Source organism: Ranitomeya variabilis, chromosome 2 (assembly GCF_051348905.1).
Source record: "Ranitomeya variabilis isolate aRanVar5 chromosome 2, aRanVar5.hap1, whole genome shotgun sequence".
NCBI classification, from domain to species: Eukaryota; Metazoa; Chordata; class Amphibia; order Anura; family Dendrobatidae; genus Ranitomeya; species Ranitomeya variabilis.
The window spans coordinates 888,624,864-888,643,504 of record NC_135233.1 but is presented as its reverse complement, the minus strand read 5'-3'; positions in this window follow the sequence as shown (position 1 = coordinate 888,643,504).

Below are 18,641 nucleotides of genomic sequence, written 5' to 3'. Positions count from 1 at the left end.
AAGCTCAATGGTTATTACCCCTTCCCAGGTTATAAACATTGGCCCCCAGCCGTCAGCTTTCCTGTGAACTGCTATTCTCTGTCTGAGGGCACCACGAGAATGAGAAAGTTTACCTGCTCATCAGACAGGTCCTGTGAGTTCACAGCCAGTGAACTCAATTCACCTTTCTGGCGTCACATTGGTGAAATGAGTTCATTGGCAGTGAACCCACAGGACCTGTGCCCTCAGACAGGGAATAGCAGTTCACAGGCAGACACTGAGCACACGGTGCGCAGTGTCTGGTCGCATCATGCAACCATGCAGCAGGCCACCTAGATGCAGCAGAGCTAGACCTGTCATGGGACAAATGGATTAACAGCATCTCTGCGGAAACTTGAGGAGTATTGTTGTGGTTTTTACTTCTTTTGCAGATGATGAGGACATTTGGGGAATTGTCAAGGTAGTAAGTATGGTTTAGTTAAGATTATTAAAGGAGTCTGTGTCTTTCTTTCAATCAAAGGACTTTTTTGCTGGGTGTTCAGCCCAGCTGGGATGCAGCCTCAGTGACCAGACGTAGTAACCTTGATGATGTGACCGCCAGTCACTGACGATGCACTCGCAGCAGCTCATTCACCAGTTGTTCTCAGTCTGGACGGTTGCATCTTGACACTGTCCAGGTTGAAGACTATTAATCCCCCCAGACATGGATTTTGGCATGGGACAGAACGACGGGCAGGTGAGGGATATTGTTTTTTTTAAATTTAGCTTTATTATAGGAGAACGAGGGCTTCGGTGGAATTAGGTGTTAGGTGAGTATAGCTGTGTTTGTTATTTTTAAATAAAAAAGGAAAACTGTGTTTAGTCTTATTTATAATAAAGGACTTTATTCTGGTTGTGTCTTTATTTACCATATAACTATAGGATTAGTAATGGATAGGTGTCTTATAGATGCCTCTCCATTAGTAATCCGTGGGCTTGATGCTACCTGACAATGCAAAGGTGACATCAACCCCACAAATATGAAACCCACTTGCTACTGTTACAGGGCAAGTGAGAAGAGCCAGGCAAAGTGCCAGAATTGGAGCACCTAACCTAATAATGTGCCTTTTCTGGGTGGCTGCGGGCTGCTATTTTTAGTCGAGAAGGGGGACAATATCCATGGCCCCTTACCAGCCTGAAAATACCACACAAATACCACACCCCCAGCCGTGAGATTTAGCAAGGCTGTTTGTCAAAAAGCAGGGGTACCTCATGTCATTTTTTAAAAATTATTTATTTAAATAATTAAAAAATAAGGCGTAGGGACTAGTGATGAGCGAATATATTCGTTACTCGAGATTTCCCGAGCATGCTCAGGGGTCCTCCGAATATTTTTTAGTGCTCGGAGATTTAGTTTTTATTGCCGCAGCTGAATGATTTACATCTGTTAGCCAGCATAAGTACATGTGGGGGATTCCCTAGCAACCAGGCAACCCCCATATGTACTTATGCTGGCTAACAGATGTAAATCATTCAGCTGCGGCAAGAAAAACTAAATCTCCGAGCACAAAAAAATACTCGGAGGACACCCGAGCATGTTTGGGAAATCTTGAGTAACGAGTATATTCACTCATCACTAGTAGGGACCCCTCTATTCTGGATAACCAGCCCTGCTGAAGCTGGCTGGTTATCAAACATACAGGAGAACCCAGGCAGGTTTTATTTTAAATTATATATTTACATAGCAGGAGCCTGCTGATGAATACTCCCATCCACCGCTTCTGCTCTCTCTGTTATTAGCAGCAGCAGGTGTCAGCTGATGGGAGCTGTAGTCCCATCAGTTGATACCAGTGACAGGAGGAAAACTTTATACGTCCGATCACAGCTGAGTGCTCATGCTGTCTTTTGACAGCATGGGAACTGCAACTTTCTAAACCGGTAAGGATTATTTCACTATCACTACCGATCAGAAGCGCTATGGCTTTTGTGCTGAGTATGTTCGGCTATATTTGGTGGTTAAATTGATGAATATTGCAAATTTGGCGATCATGAGCGGAACTGAATATTGAAGTATTCGCTCATCTCTACTGGACATAACAGTTAGCGCATAGCAAATTAGGCAAGTTCTTGTCACTGGTCCAATTTGTTGACCCAGAAGTACATGGAATTGGGCTCAGGGTATAAGCCTAAGGACACAGTCTATGTACAACTGAACCTGACTGTTCAGCCAGTGTATCAATATTTTCTAAAGTGCACCATGTTGTAGCAATAGCAGATAAAACATAGATAAAACACCTTGTCCATTAACATCTCCATTACTGGTCTCCTGGACTGTCATGTGAGTGACAAGCATTCAGTAAGAGAAAGCTTTGCAGAAAAGTAGACAGAGCTTGTCTTGGCAATACACTGGTCCTCTCACAAATGCAGCATACAGCTTGCCTTGCTTGCCTGCATGACTGGGAAACAACTGTTTCACTGTCACTATCCCACTCCTATGGTTAGTTGCCATATAAAGTCATTGTCATCATTAGGGTTGAGCGACCGTGACTTTTTTAGGGTCGAGTCATGTTTCACGAAACCCGACTGTTGGAAAAGTCGAGTTGGGCAAAATCGGCCGATCACTGCGCAAAGTCGAGGATCGGCCGGAACACGAAACCCTATGCACGTCAATAGGTTTTTTTTTTCTCTCTCTCTCTCTCTCTCTCTTTCGTTTTACACATTCCAAATCGCTACTGCGCACAAGTGATAAAATGATGATAGGCGTGCACGCCCTAACCCCTATGTCATCACTCTGCCCACGCTCCTTCATTGGCTGTAAAAATGGCGCTAAACGCGTCATACGAAACGTGACTTTGGCGCCAAGATCGCGTAACGCATGGCCGACCCCACACAGGGATCGGGTCGGGTTTCATGAGACGCCGACTTTACCAAAAGTCGGCGACTTATGAAAATGAACGATCCGTTTCGCTCAACCCTAGTCAACATCATATTCACTCAGACTCTTGGACTCCTCCCCTGCCTAGTCTATGTCACTAAGCACATCCATTAGCTGATGATTGTCTAAAACCTGCCCTTGTTGCAGGATTTGGAGGAGAAATTGGAGGACAAAGTGGGGCCATGGACAAAAAATAAATTCTTCACTCAAATAATGATATTATCAGTATGTTCAGTAACACATAGCCTGTCTAATAAAACATATGACTGATACCTGGCAATCGTACATCCCACCGCGTATGTGTAGATGTTACGTCATCAGCTCATGTCACCTCCGGATGCAACAACGAATAATGCTGGACAAGCACTTTAAGTTTAAGTTAAAAAATTAACTTAAAGGAGTTGTCCAGTGAAAACATATTATCTTCCATCTCCATGATAGGTGATAAGTTATTGAACAATGGGGTCCGACTACTGGGACTCTTGCTCATTGGCAGAACTTTTATCCACAGTAGAATAAAGTGGAAGTGCACATATGCGACCTGTGCTCCATTGATTTCCTCTATGGCTGCCAAGCTCTGTGCTCATTTTTTTCTGGCAGCCTCAAAAATAATGAATGGATCGGCTGTCACGCATTCCCCATTTTGACATTTGGTGCTTGTTCCAAAAGTCGTACATCTATCGATCAGATAACTTCTTTTCAGTGGACTACCGCTTTAACCTCCTAATACCGCATGAGTTTTCGACCTTAGCGCCTTAACCCCCTTATGACCTATGATAGGTATAGCTACATCATTGGTCACCTCCCTCTCTTTAGTGCAGTCTCCAGCGCTGAGCCTGCACGTTTTCTGGCACATGACAGTTGATCTGACTGCGATTCACCCACGGCTGTCAACATGTTAAATTCTGCTATCAATCTCTGATAGTGGTACTTAACTCTTGCAAACTGGATGCACATCATAAGCTCCGCCCATCAGTGCTGCTGTCACTTGACCTAGGGGAGCCGATGGGATGACATGATAACCTGGGGTTTGCAGGAGACAACTGTGGTTGACACAGTCGAACTGCTATAAGCGCCGCCCCGTGGCCGGCGCTCATAACAGGTGAGCATTTCTGCTACACATTGCAGGACTAAAGCACAAGTGATCAGGTGATCGCAACACAAAGTCTCCTAAGGACACTATTGAAGCAAATAAAAAGTAAAAAAAAGGTTTAACCCCTTCATGACCTTGGGATTTTCCGTTTTTCCGTGCTCGTTTTTCACTCCCCTCCTTCCCAGAGCCATAACTTTTTTATTTTTCCGTAAATTTGGCCATGTGAGGGCTTATTTTTTGCGGGACGAGTTGTTCTTTTGAACGACATCATTGGTTTTACCATGTCGTGTACTAGAAAACGGGAAAAAAATTCCAAGTGCAGTGAAATTGCAAAAAAAGTGCAGTCCCACACTTGTTTTTTGTTTGGCTTTTTTGCTAGGTTCACTAAATGCTAAAACTGACCTGCCATTATGATTCTCCAGGTCGGTACAAGTTCATAGACACCTAACATGGTTAGGTTATTTTTTATCTAAGTGGTGAAAAAAAAAATCCAAACTTTGCTAAAAAAAAAAAAAAAAAAGAATTCCGATACTCGTAGCGTCTCCATTTTTCATGATCTGGGGGCGGTTGAGGGCTTATTTTTTGCGTGCCGAGCTGGCGTTTTTAATCATACCATTTTGGTGCAGATACATTATTTTGATCGCCCGTTATTGCATTTTAATGCAATGTCACGGCGACCAAAAAAACGTAATTCTGGCGTTTCAAATTTTTTTCTCGCTACAAGGTTTAGCGATCAGGTTAATGCTTTTTTATTGATAGATCGGGCAATAGGTTTGATTTTTTTTTATTGATTTATTTTGATTGGGGCGAAAGGGGGGTGATTTAAACTTTTATATTTTTTTTATTTTTTTCAAATTTTTCTTTACTTTTTTTTTACTTTTGCCATGCTTCTATAGCCTCCATAGGAGGCTAGAAGCTGGCACCACTCGATCGGCTCTGCTACATAGCAGCGATCTGATGTTCGCTGCTATGTAGCAGAAATGCAGGTGTGCCACCCTGTGGTCGGCGCTCACAGCTACCGTGGATCAGTAACCATAGAGGTCTCAAGGACCTCTATGGTTACAATGCTGAAGCATCGCCGACCTCCGATCATGTGACGGGGGTCGGCGATGCGATCATTTCCGGCCGCCCAGCCGGAAGCGGTAGTTAAATGCCGCTGTCTCCGTTTGACAGCGGCATTTAACTAGTTAATAGGTGCGGGCAGATCGCGATTCTGCCCACGCCTATTACGGGCACATGTCAGCTGTTCAAAACAGCTGACATGTCCCGGCTTTGATGCGGGCTCACCACCGGAGCCCGCATCAAAGCGGGGCTTCTGACCTCGGATGTACTATCCCGTCCGAGGTCAGAAAGGGGTAAAAAAATATAAAAGAATAAAAAAATTTAAAAAAATAAAAAAGTTCAGATCACCCCTCTGTTGCTACATTCAAAATAAAAGGATTAACAAAAATTCACATATTTGTCATCGCCGCGTTTATAAGCCCCCGATCTATCAAAATATAAAAAGAATTAATCCGATTGGTAAACAGCGTAACGAGAAAAAAATGAAGATGTAAGAAGATACAATAAACGGCGATCAAAGCATCATATCTACCCCAATGTGGTATCAATAAAAACATCAGCTCAGTGCACAAAAAATAAGCTCTCACCTGGCCACAGATCCCGAAAATGGAGACGCCACGGGTCTCAGAACATAGCGCCATTTTGTTTTTTTTCTTTTTGTTTTTTTTACAAATTTTGGATTTTTTTTACCACTTCAGAAAAAAAGAACCTATACATGTTTGGTATCTACAAACTTATAATGACCTGGAGAATCATAATGGCAAATTAGATTTTGCATTTAGTTAAAAAAAATATAAAAAAAATTGTTGAATTGCACTTTTTATGCAATTTTCACAGCACTTGAATTTTTTTTCACGTTTTCCAGTTCACTATATGGTAAAATCAATGGTATCGTTCAAAAGTACAACTCGTCCCACAAAAAACAAGCCCTCGCATGGCAATATGACTAAAAAAAGTTAAGGCTCTGGAAAGAAAGGGAGCAAAAAACAAAAACGCAAAAACGGAAAAATCCAAGGTGGTAAAGGGATTAAAGACACTAGTATTTTAGATCTAAAGGACACAGTAATTGTTTTCATGTTTCTATTACTGCGTTTCAACCATTCGACATTGCCATACAGGGAGGATTTTCCCAAAAGGAGTTGTAATGTAGTGGTAACTAGGGTTGAGCGACCTTTAGTTTTTTAGGGTCGAGTCGGGTTTTGTGAAACCCAACTGTCTTAAAAGTCGAGTCGAGTGAAATCGGCCGACCACCGTGAAAAGTCGGGTTTCGGCCGAAACACAAAACCCAATGAAGGAATTTTTTTTTTTCTCTCTCTCTCTCTCTCTCTCTCTCTCTCTCTCTCTCCCCCTCCGTCCCAGCACAGAAAATTTCGTATTGCACATTCCAAATCCCTACTGCGCACAAGCGATAATATGACGATAGGCGTTCACTCCCCTAAGACCTATGTCATCACTCTGCCCACGCTCATTCATTGGCTGAAAAAATGGCGCTAAACGCGTCATGCGAAACGCGACTTTGGCGCCAAGATCGCGTACCGCATGGCTGACCCCGCACAGGGATCGGGTCGGGTTTCATGAGACGCCGACTTTGCCAAAAGTCGGCGACTTATGAAAATGAACGACCCGTTTCGCTCAACCCTAGTGGTAACATTTTGGCTTACATACTGCATATGTTGAAAAACTTTTAGCATCTTTTTTAAAGAGGGGAATGGAAATAAACAGCAATTCTGCAGTTTTTTGGAGATGGTTTCAAAAGTGATGATGTCACTGTGCTCATCAACAACAGGACTATTGCTTCCTGTATTTGACTGGTGTTGAGGTGCTGAATAAATCTCACAAGTGACTAGTCCTGTGTTGTTGACTAAGGGCTCATTCAGACATCCGATTTTCAAGTGCGAGTGCTAGCCTTGTTTTTTGCGGCTTGCACTCGTTCCTGTCAATCTATGGGCCATTTGCATTGACATGAAAATCACAAAGACATGTTTGATTTTGATAGAGGGATTGGACCAAAATTGGCAGAGCAAGTCAGGTCAGTGAAAAAGGGCCTAGAAGGGAAAGAGTGACTGTTTGGTGAGAAAACTTTAATGAAATGGTATGCGCGTGCCTTGTTGCATTGCGAGAGACCCTGATGTGCCTAAACAGTGGAAACCCCAGCACGGTGGCTCAGTGGTTAGCTCTGCAGCCTTGCAGCGCTGGGGTCCTTTGTTCAAATCCCACTAAGGACAACATCTGCAAGGAGTTTGTATGCTCTCCCCGTGTTTGTGTGGGTTTCCGTCAGGTTCTCCGGTTTCTTCCCACATTCCAAAGACATACTGATAGGGAATTTAGATTGTGAGCCCCATCAGGGACAGCGATGATAATGTGTGCAAAACTGTAAAGCGCTGCAGAATATGTTAGCACCATATAAATATATTATTATTATTATTATTAAACCCCCATATGTGACCATATTTTGGAAACTGGACCCCCCCAAGGAATTTATGTAGATGTGTACAGAGCACCTTGAACCCCCAGGTGCTTTACAGAAATTTATAACGTTGAGACGTGATAATAAGTAAAAAAATCACATTTTTTTCCACAAAAAATGCTTTAGAGCCTCAATCTATTTTCACAAAGGTAACAGAACAAAATGGACCACAAAAATTGTGCGATTTCCCATGAGTTCGCCAATACACAATGTGTGGTGGAAAACAAACTACTTGTTGGGTGCACGGTAGGGCTCGGAAGGGAAGGAGTGCCATGTCACATTTGGAGAGCCCCTGATGTGCCTGACCAGTGGAAATCCCCCCCTCACAAGTGGCCCTTTTTTGGAAACTACATCCCCTCAAGGAATTATCTGTAGGCATAGTTTTATAGTAATGATTATAATGCTTTTGGTTTTACTGGTGTATGAAATTATAATGTGGTGTTTTGTGTAAGTTGATTATAAAAGTGTGTTGCACCAACAGAGTAAAAACAAATTTTATTAATTTGTGGACATGAGGTATGCTTTGAAGCAATTCTTAATGCAAAGGCAAGGTTTCTCAGGGCAGGTTTCACAATGGTAAATTGTGTTTTTTTGGATTCCCCTCTTGGAGCGCACTCTGCACCATTTTTTGTGATCTCCCCTTCTTTTCTGTTTGGGGAACCTCTGCTGGAACATGTTGACCTGGTACGATATGGGCACTACCAGTTTCAGAAGTACTGGGACCTTCACCTTACCGAGTGCCAAACCTCAGGGCCTTAACGACTATCTCCTGAAGCTGAAGGAAGGTCCCGATATTGTCTGCATATCGAAACAGCACAAAAGCATTGTACAGTGCCGTTTGTACAATGTGCACGACCAATATTTTGTACCATACTTTAACTTTTCACATGACTGTATGGTTTAAGGACCTGATCTGAGAGATCTACACACCCCCTATGTACTTACTAAAATCCAAGATACAGTCTGGCTTTGGGACTTATGTTGTGGTACCTCAGACAATGACAAGGGAGTTGTTTGTCACAGTGTATTGGCGTCAAGATAAAGACATCCCTCTTGTCTTTATACTTGACCATTTGCATGTTGTCACTGCATTGGACTCTGCTTTCTCCCTTTCTCAGCAGTTGCCCCCTTAGCCGTTTAGGGAGGACTCTCTGATGGGAAGCTGGTGCAAAAGTTATCTATGCAGAGGTGAAAACCCTTTTCCAGCAGTGGGTGCAGCAATTACCACACTATTTTCCCACTAACCCCCAGGACAGGGGGGCATTCAGGTGGGTCAATTTAGGTGTCATTCCCTTCATTTCTGAAGTACTGGGACTCTCACCAAACATTAAGGCCTCGATGACTACCTCTTGAAACAGCAGGAAGGTCCTGGTGTTGCTGGCAGATCGAAACAGCACAATAGCATTGTAGAGTGCCATCTGTACAATATGCACGGCCCATATATATTGTACTTTAGCTTTTCACATGGCACTCTATGGTTTGAGGACCTGATCTGAGAGATCATCACCCACCATGTACTTACTATAATCCAAGATACAATCTGGATTTGGGACTTGTGTTGTGGTACCTCAAACAGTGACAAGCGAGTTGTTTGTATTGGTGTATGAAGGTCAAGATAAGAACATCCCTCTTGTCCTTACACTTGACCACCAGCATGTTGTCATGGCATTAGGCTCTGCTTTCACCCTTTCTCAGCAACCGTACCTCTGACAGAGAGGGTCTTGAAGAGTGAGATGCTGGTGTAAGAATTATCTATGTAAAGTTGATAACACTTATCCAGCAGTGGGTTCTGCAATTCCTGCACAATTTTCCCACTCACCCCCAGGCATTCAGATGGGTCAATCTGGGTGTCATTGCTAGTGTTGAGCATTCCGATACCGCAAGTATCGGGTATCGGCCGATACTTGCGGTATCGGAATTCCGATACCGAGATCCGATACTTTTGTGGTATCGGGAATCGGTATCGGATCCATATTACTGTGTAAAATAAAGAATTAAAATAAAGAATATTGATATACTCACCTCTCCGGATGCCCCTGGACATCACCGCTGGTAACCGGCAGCCTTCTTTGCTTAAAATGAGCACGTTTAGGGCCTTCCATGACGTCACGGCTTCTGATTGGTCGCGTGCCGCTCATGTGACCACCACGCGACCAATCACAAGCCGTGACGTCATTCTCAGGCCCTAAACTCCTCATTCTAGGAATTTAGGACCTGAGAATGACGTCGCGGCTTGTGATTGGTCGCGTGGCGGTCACATGAGCGGCACGCGACCAATCAGAAGCCGTGACGTCACGGAAGGCCCTAAACGCGCTCATTTTAAGCAAAGAAGGCTGCCGGTTACCAGCGGTGATGTCCAGGGGCCTCCGGAGAGGTGAGTATATCAATATTTTTTATTTTAATTCTTTATTTTACACAGTAATATGGATCCCAGGGCCTGAAGGAGAGTTTCCTCTCCTTCAGACCCTGGGAACCATCAGGATACCTTCCGATATTTGGTGTCCCATTGACTTGTATTGGTATCGGTATCGGTATCGGCGATATCCGATACTTTTCGGGTATCGGCCGATACTATCCAATACCGATACTTTCAAGTATCGGACGGTATCGCTCAACACTAGTCATTGCCTTTGTAGACCCTAAATCTGTGGGTGTACACTGAAGTACTCTCGCACAGCTTGTACAGTTTATTTCCAGATTTGGGCCTCTTACTGGGCAGGTATTGTTGGAATTTTAGCCTCCATTTGAAATGGATCAGAGATTCATCTTTACAGATGTCCCTTTGGGGGTTGTACGCCTCAGCAAATTTTCTGTTTTTTTAAACTAAGCCCCTATGCAACACAATGCCCCAAAACGTCATAATTTCTGCTGCATTTACAGAGGTCCGTGTGGCATATGACGACATGGTATTTTGGGTGAAAAATTGATGGACATACAAATTTGTCTTGGCCACCATAAGAGTTGTCATTTTGTTGCTGAAAAAGAATTTGAAAAAGTAAATTTCAGTGAGGCGTGTAACGTCAAATTGGATTCCTGAGCTGCGAATGAAATCCAGGCTGATAATTTTCAGAGGGTGGAGTCCATATGGGATCGATTGCTGACTGGGTTGACTGGCACCAAGGGCACCTTGCTGGGGTCCCTCCGAACTAGATGAGGAGGAAGAGAAATAGAGGAATGTAGGATCTTCCTTACTGCCTGAATCCTATGTTGGAGGCAAGGAAAGCATGTGCCTCCTCTGGTGAATAGTGTCTTCTTGACAAATGGGCCATTTTTATTTTATTCATCAAAACACTGGGGATGTGTTTAAGTGGTGCTTTTACACATGTATTGTGTAGGACTTGTGCAAAAAGCACTATTTATTATAAAAAAAAAGTAGAGAGAAAAAAGTAAAAAGTAAAAACTTAGAAGAAACACTTAGAAGAAAAAAATGAAAAGAAAAATCAATAAATACTGTATATATATAAAAAAATTGTATAAAAAAATTACAGTGACATTCACGACACTAATGCCCTACCTAAAATGTTACACAGCGATATTTTTTTTGTAAAAGAAAAATGAATTTCACTCTAAAAATGTATTCGCCACTAGCTATTCTTTTTTTTTTTTAAGAAAAATGTACGTCACACACAATGCGACGTACACTCCCCTAAAGCACTAGCTAAGAAATTACCCAGCAATAACAATTTTTTTTTTTTGCAAAACAAAAACGCTACCTCACTACCTATAAAGCTAATGAGTCGCTCGTCAGGGCAGTGGGGTACTCGGTCTGGTCGCAATTAAAGGAGTGGTCACTGTGGCAGCGACCCGGTCCATGGCCCTGGACGCTCAAATAAAAGGGACAGTCTTTAAAGGGGTTTTGGAAATAATAAAAGTTTGTAACGCCACCTGTGGTTCTCGGTCAGAGGTGACCGATGCTGCTAAAAGGGGTCCTCTGTGGGTGATGGTGCTGCAGCAAAGATGGTATCACTTCCCACAGGTGAAGCGGTGTACCCAGGGCTCCAAGTATATTTGGCAGGGATGATGAATGCCGGCAAATAAATAGAGGACACAGGATTGCAGTCTTTACCTGGTTTACTGGTGTTAAGCAGCCTCAGTCCAGGGTACCGGCAACAGGTGTACATGGAGTCCAGGCAGCCTGAAGACAAGTGGGAATCCCCTTGACAGGTCAATTTGGGACCTCAGGTATTATGTGGGCAAGTCCCTTTTAGTTTCCTGCCCTCCGGTTCTGCAGTGGGACCTGTAGCTCCTGACGACCTCAGGCTCCCGGTGCCCGGTTTCTGTGCTCAACTTAGAGAGGCCCGGTCGCAGGCCTCCTCTAGCTCCTCAGTCTTTCTGTGCTCCTTCACTGTCTGCTACCAACTGTCAACTGTCTAACTCCAACTGCCTAGCAACTGACTCCTCCTCCCAACCAGAAAGAGCAGCTCCCCTGAAGTCGGGTGTAGAGCTCCCCCATCTTACTTGAAATCAGAACAGTGTTGTATGTGCTGAATACCTGTCAAAGGGATCCCTCCTGTCTCCAGGCATGGCATTACCCTCCCCGAGAGGAGGGCAGCACCACTGTGCTACCCGAAATCCTGGGGTGCCACACTAATCTATACTATTTTTTTTCTTTTCTGAAAGAAAATCAGATGTCACTAACACTGTGACATCCGCTACTCTAATGCGCTACCTCCCTACCTATAGAGCTACTTAATAAGATGTCACTAACACTGTGATGTTCGCTACTCTAACTAGCTATAAAAAGAAAAAGTCCCTTGGCGTAGACTCTGATCAGGAACAACACTGATCAGACCACTGTGGCCACAGGACCCACACGAAAAATGCACAAAAAATAAAATTAGAAGTGCGGGGGATTGGTGGTGGGGATGGGTGAGAGCTAGAACAGGGATTGGGAAACTGCTGTGATCACAGATCAGTCACGCAGCAGCCACCACAGAGCACAGCAGACAGATCGCAGGAGGCAAAAGACACAACATAGATCGTAGGAAGATCGCACTGGCCACCAATTATTTTTTCTTTCAGGTAACAGGGGGTATACAACAGCCCTACACACCAACTCTGAGGTAGGGATCGCGTGCAGAGTGGTGATTGCTATTTTAGATTAACCTCTTTAGCACTGATCAGTAACTATTTTTCAATCGAATCGGTGTCAAAGAGGTTAATCAGGAGAGTTGCAGTTATGATCACCCCATCCGTTGTGTCTCAGACAGTACTAATCACAGCATGTCACATGTTTTTTTTAAAACTTTATTTTGACATCACTGTAATTGGCTGGTGAGCCCCCAAGGCGATGTTCAGGGATAGCCTGCTGTCAGAGAGCGTGCGGAAATAACGGCGCTGTATATATACTTTGCGGGAATGCAGCTTCCACAGTGTCGTATATATACGGCCCATGTCATGTCATAATATTAACATGACTACAGTTAATATTCTGATTATAATTGATCATTTGTAAAAGTGAATCAGATGGGAATTTAGCATAACAATTTACCTTAAAATGATAACGTATTGCCAGATGATATCTATGGACAGCCATGATGTAGCAGAGGACAGCACTTGTGACTGCAAACATTTTTAAAATACTGACATTGTCTCTACACTGAATAAATCTGTTAAGTTGTTTTTTGTTTTTTTTTTACTCTTTTTTTAACTTGTGGGGTTCTGCAATTAAAATATTTTATGCCTTATACATCTGTCCAGAGTGTGTACATGTGTTTGCTTTTTTCACTGTGGTTTGTCTCCTGTCATTAGCTGTTCACTTTCAATGCATTCCAGCACAGCATTCCTCACTCCTTAGCTTTATAATGACGGCACATTAAACACAGTTATAAAAATAAAAAAGATGATGTGACAGAAAAAGTATCCTAATCCTCCCTGCTATAAAAGAAGGTGCCACGGATCTGGATCTAAGAGTTTTATGGGGGTTTCTTTAACACCACTCTGCAGACCTTACAGCCAAAATATGAAAATCTTTAAGCAAACAAGTGGTAGACAAAACTACAGGAATTTTTCTTTTTCATATTTTATATCATGCCGAACTCGACCTAAAGTAATATAAAAATATATATTTAAGAATATTTATAAAAATCATTGTCAGATACAAATATAGCAGAAGGAACACAGTTGGTATATAATAGGATCCTTTTTACAGCTTACGTTCATGTTTATTCCTTTGATGTGGAAAAACATCAGTTTTTTCCAGAGGTGGAAAAGAAAAAAAAAGTTTCTCCACTTTCTCCATTCTTTTAGTCTGTGAAAGTTGGACCACACTCGGATGTCATCTGAGTGCGGTCTGACTCTATTCATGGACCCGTAGATTTGCATTTTCCAACTCTTGCATCAAAATTGGCTATGTCCCCAATTTTTTCTTCGGACCACTCGGTCAAATGAAAAAATCAGACCTGTGCACAGCCCCATAGAATATTAATTTGCCCATTATTTTCACCGATTATAAAAATGGGCAGATCCTGCTTGCACTGTTTTTATGTTTTTAATTGTTTTATATCCATTTTAAAAAAAAATTATTAACCCCTAACCGACATCTGGCGAACATGTCATCCACATGTCAGTAGCGAGTGTATTGAGGGGACTCCTGGGGTGAGCTTGCACCCACACCCATCAGGTAGTGGCTGTGTGTTACAGCTAGTACCAACCTCTCAGACACGGGTGGATTGGAGCTTTCCCTGCGACTGTTAACCTACTAAAAGCTGATGCCAAATTCTGACAGCAGCATTAACAGTATGCTAGAATGGGGCCACAACTTTCTATGCTCCGATTGGTGTTCACATCCAATAATCGACAGGTAATATGACATATTTGGCAAACCATAGATTCTAATAACTATATTGATCATTTTCTTTATCACTTCTCTTTTTCATCAACTTTCCTAATCTTGTGCCTTATGTCAGACATACAGTATAATTTTCTCCTGCTTAAGCCATCCCCTAAGGCCGGAGTCATACTACCGTAGAATATGGCAGAGTAATATGTGAGAAAACATCGCATAGCACTTGGCCCAGTGTTGATCTATGGGGCAGCTCACATCAGCATTTTTTTTCTCAGGCGAATTCGACGTGTGTATAAAATCGCAGAAGGGTATGATTGGCACCGAGACTCAGCCGAGATTTGCCAATGCAAGCCTATATGGGTGCGAGAAAAAAAATCACACAGCACTATAATCATTATGCACCAATGTCCTTTGAAAAGCCAGAAATTCATCTGCCGCATACAGAAAAATCACAGCGTGACAGGTTAGAAAGGTTAGAATAAAATCAATAGAATAGATATATGGACATAGAATAGATAGATATATAGATGTCAGTGACACACACATATACAGTGGGGGAAATAAGTATTTGAGCCCTTGCTGATTTTGTAAGTTTGCCCACTGACAAAAACATGAACAGTCTATAATTTTAAGGGTAGGTTAATTTTAACATTGAGAGATAGAATATCAAAAATAAAATCCAGAAAATCACATTGTATAAATTATATAAATTTAGTTGCATTTTGCAGTGAGAAATAACTATTTGATCCCTCTGGCAAATGAGACTTAATACTTGGTGGCAAAACCCTTGTTGGCAAGCACAGCAGTCAGATGTTTTTCTAGTTGATGATGAGGTTTGCGCACATGTCATGAGGAATTTTGGTCCACTCCTCTTTGCAGATCATCTCTAAATCATTAAGATTTTGAGGCTGTCGATTGGTAAATCAGAGCGTCAACTCCCTCCATAAGTTTTCTATGGGATTAAGGTCTGGAGACTGGCTAGGCCACTGCATGACCTTAATGTGCTTCTTTTTGAGCCACTTCTTTTTAGCCTTGGCTGTATGTTTTGGGTCATTGTCTTGCTGGAAAATCAAGCCATGACCCATTTTTAATGTCCTGGCAGAGGGAAGGAGGTTGTCACTCAGGATTTTACGGTACATGGCTCCATCCATTCTCCCATTGATGCGGTAAAGTAGTCCTGTGCCTTTAGCAGAGAAACACCCCCAAAACATAATGTTACCACCTCCATGCTTGACAGTGTGGACAGTGTTCTTTGGGTTATAGGCAGCATTTCTCTTCCTCCAAACACGGCGAGTTGAGTTAATGCCAAAGACCTAAATTTTTTTTTTCATCTGACCACAGCACCTTCTCCCAATCACTCACAGAATCAAGGTGTTTATTGGCAAACTTCAGACAGACCTGCAGATGTGCATTCTTGCGGGCACTGCAGGATTTTAAACCTTTATGGCGTAATGAGTACCAATGGTTTTCTTGCTCCCAGCTGCCTTGAAATCATTAACAAGTTCCCCCATGTAGTTTTAGGTTGACCTCTCAACTTTCTCATGATCAAGGATATTTCACAAGGTGAGATTTTGCATTGTGCCCCATATCGATGTCGATTGACAGTCATTTTATATTTCTTCCATTTTGTTACAGTTGTCTCCTTCACACCCAGCGTCTTACTTATGGTTTTTTAGCCTATTCCAGCTTTGTGCAGGTCTATGATCTTGTCCCTGACATTCTTATAAAGCTCTTTGGTCTTGCTCATGTTGTAGAGGTTAGAGTCTAACTGATTAATTGAGTCTGTGGACAGGAGTCTTTTATAAAGGTGACTATGTAAGACAGCTGTCTTTAATGCAGGTAAGGAATTGATTAGGAGTTTCTAACAGGTCTGTAGGAGCCAGAGCTCTTAATGATTGGTAGGGGATCAAATACTTATTTCCCAATACAAAATGCAAATAAATTTATACAATGTGATTTTCTGGATTTTATTTTTGATATTCTATCTCTCAATGTTAAAATTAACCTACCCTTAAAATTATAGACTATTCATGTATTTGTCAGTAAGCAAACTTACAAAATCAGCAAGGGATCAAATACTTATTTCCCCCACTGTATATATGTATATACACTGCTCAAAAAAATAAAGGGAACACTTAAACAACAGAATATAACTCCAAGTAAATCAAACTTCTGTGAAATCAAACTGTCCACTTAGGAAGCAACACTGTTTGACAATCAATTTCACATGCTGTTGTGCAAATGGAATAGACAACAGATGGAAATTATTGGCAATTATCAAGACACACTCAATAAAGGAGTGGTTCTGCAGGTGGGGACCACAGACCACATCTCAGTGCCAATGCTTTTTGGCTGATGTTTTGGTCACTGAGATGGACTCTACAACCCACACAAATGGCTCAGGTAGTGCAGCTCATCCAGGATAGCACATCAATGCAAGCTGTGGCAAGAAGGTTGCTGTATCTGTCAGCGTAGTGTCCAGAGGCTGGAGGCACTACCAGGAGACAGGCCAGTACACTAAGAGACATGGAGGGGTACCGTAGGAGGGCAACAACGCAGCAGTGGGACCGCTACCTCAGCCTTTGTGCAAGGAGGAACAGGAGGAGCACTACCAGAGCCCTGCAAAATGACCTCAAGCAGGCCACAAATGTGCATGTGTCTGCACAAACTCTTAGAAACCGACTCCGTGAGGATGGTCTGAGTGCCCAATGTCTACAGATGGGGGTTGTGCTCACAGCCCAACATCGTGCAGGACGCTTGGCATTTGCCACAGAACATCAGGATTGGCAAATTCGCCACTGGCGCCCTGTGCTCTTCACAGAGGAATGCAGGTTCTCACTGAGCACATGTGACAGACATGACAGAGTCTGGAGATGCCATGGAGAGCGATCTGCTGCCTGCAACATCCTTCAGCATGGCCGGTTTGGCAGTGGGTCAGTAATGGTGTGGTGTGGCATTTCTTTGGAGGGCCGCACAGCCCTCCATGTGCTCACCAGAGGTAGCCTGACTGCCATTATCCCCAGCGGTCCCCTTAAGCAGCATCGGCCATCTATAGCCGAACAACAGAGGTGGCATCACGTGAAGTCCCCTATAGTGATGAGCGAGCATACTCGTTGCTCGGGTTTTCCCGATCACGCTCGGGTGACTTCCAAGTATTTGTTATTGCTCGGAGATATAATTTTCATCGCCTCAGTTGCATGATTTACAGCTTCCAGATATGCTGAATACATGTGGGAATTCACTAACAAACAGGCATTCCTCACATGTATTCAGCATATCGGGAAGCCGTAAATCATGCAACTGAGGCGATGAAAACTATATCTCCGAGCAATAACAAATACCCAGAGGTCACCCGAGCGTGCTCGGGAAAACCTGAGCAACAAGTATACTCGCTCATCACTAGTCCCCTACAAACATTCCCTCATCACTTTTATTGCATGCCCAGGGCCACAGACTGGGTCACTGCTGCTGTGACCACCCCTTTAAGAATCGTCCGACCCAGATCCGAGTACCGCACGGCCATAGCGGGTTTCGCATATTCACTTAGCAAGCACACTGTGTGAACCACACATGTGCTGCAAGTGCTCCAGTCTACCCATGTACTTGTATGTGCTATCACTTTATGTTTTTCAAAACAACCCCTTTACATTTGTCACCTTCCTTTCTCAGACCACATAAGCAGGTTACAATAGAACCTAGAGATGGCAATTAAAGATGAGAGGATCTTTTTGAAATTTGAATACGACAAATTTACTAAAAAAAATCAATTTGCGTGAATAAGTTTACATGTATTTCAATACTGAAAAGCTTGTAATTGTTCATAAAATAAACATGGGGGAGAGGATATATATATTCCCGCTAACCATAAGAGATTACATACTACTGGAGGGAGAACGAGAAAGGACCCCACTCACCATAAAAGCTTACTTACACTCTTGGAGAGAAAACCCCTCTCACCATATAAGCTTACACTCTAGGAGAGTGAGAGAGAGAACTCTGCTGACCATAAGAGATTAAAATCTACAGGAGAGAGAGGACCTCACTGATCATAAGAGCTTACACTCTACAGGAGATGGCAAGAGAGGACCCTACTGATAAAAAGATCTTACAGTCTACAGGAAAGATTGAGAACTCCGCTGACCCTAAGAGCTTACACTCTACAGAAGAAAGAGTTACCTTATGACTATGGATATGGAAAATTACTCTGCTGTCCAAACTGTGCTTTGCTGGGAAATGCTGATCTGTGATGGCCTAGCTACTGACAACCACTGTACAAGGTGTGATAAAATCTGAAACATGTCATAGGCACAGGGCATTATGGGGAGGCATGCGCAAAATG